This window comes from Austrofundulus limnaeus, unplaced genomic scaffold (assembly GCF_001266775.1).
Source record: "Austrofundulus limnaeus strain Quisiro unplaced genomic scaffold, Austrofundulus_limnaeus-1.0 Scaffold71, whole genome shotgun sequence".
In the NCBI taxonomy this organism is placed as follows: domain Eukaryota; kingdom Metazoa; phylum Chordata; class Actinopteri; order Cyprinodontiformes; family Rivulidae; genus Austrofundulus; species Austrofundulus limnaeus.
In genome coordinates this window covers 648,322-649,489 of record NW_013952473.1, presented here as the reverse complement: position 1 = coordinate 649,489, position 1,168 = coordinate 648,322, and the positions used below count along the sequence as shown (strand labels likewise).

Genomic DNA, 1,168 nt, shown 5'->3' with positions numbered 1-1,168 from the left:
GTATTACACAGGCTTGTTTAAATGTTGTGCAGCAAACTTTAAATTTTCATGTCATTAGCACCTCTAGTAATATATTTACTGAGAAAAATGGTGACGTGTTCAATACTTATTTTACACACTGTATAAACAAACGATTGGTCTGAGTTTTTATTTTTACTTTTTCCCGGAGTGTAGACTCCAGCAGGAAGGAACCCCGAGCAGTGACACATACTGCAGCAGGAGGGGTTTCCCAGGAGCTTGGCACGATGTGTCTGAGGAACTATGAAATTTGTGTGGAGGATGTGGAGGCCTTGAGTCTTTTCTGCACAAACAAGATATCCTGAAGAATTTCCTGTCTGGTATTAAAACTAATGCACCACAATATTTTAATATCTCATTCACAGGAATACACAAGTTTTTGTTGTACCTCACTAAACTGCTTTAGATCATATCTGGCAGACACACAGGTAGGACCATGTCCAGCAATATAGAGTAGCTGCTTCTGAATTCTCTTCTGCTAYGTTTCATCTCGTTTCGTGAGGAGGATGCAACAAGCTCAGGTCCCCTGATTTTTCCTCTTTATTTGCTTTACAAGTCTTGTATTTTAATTGCATGAAAACAGAAGTGTTTATATTTGGTTCCAGTGGCCTCTGTAAATCTTCTCGTGCTGATATTGGCCTCCTGGTGCATCACACAAAGCCAGATGTTTTTTTATTTAGATTTTAAATTTGACATCCTAATTGGAGCAGAGTCTGTTTTTTATTGTTTTATTTTGTTTTTGTTTGTTCCTTTGTTTAGCCAGAAAAGATAATGCAGATTCTCCTCAACAGCACATTTAAATAATAATTCCTTTAGCTCATCTCGGTTTGGTTACTGCAATGGTTTTTTTTTTTTTTTACCTCAGAGACAATCCTCTGTCAAATGTCTCCAGTTGGCCCAGGATTCCATTGTTCGACTTCTAACTGGAGTTTTTAAAAGGAACATCACTTCCACTCTGGTTTCCTTCCACTGCCTACCTGTGTAATTTAGACTTCATTTTAATATTTGTGAGCCATCATAACAAAATGAGGATTAAGTCTATTTTGGTCAAAATGACCTAATTACATTTTCAAATTCTTGGCTTTAAAAGCTACATTTTGATACCTGGATCATTCTGATATCATAATTAAATCCATATATATGACTTAAT

General features: G+C 36.4%; 1 protein-coding gene across 1 annotated transcript in view; it reads left to right on the top strand.

Moving 5' to 3' along the window:
- Positions 1 to 1,168, top strand: part of gria1a (glutamate receptor, ionotropic, AMPA 1a) — a gene marked incomplete at its 5' end in the record, with an annotated part of 104,120 nt that overhangs the window by 25,904 nt on the left and 77,048 nt on the right.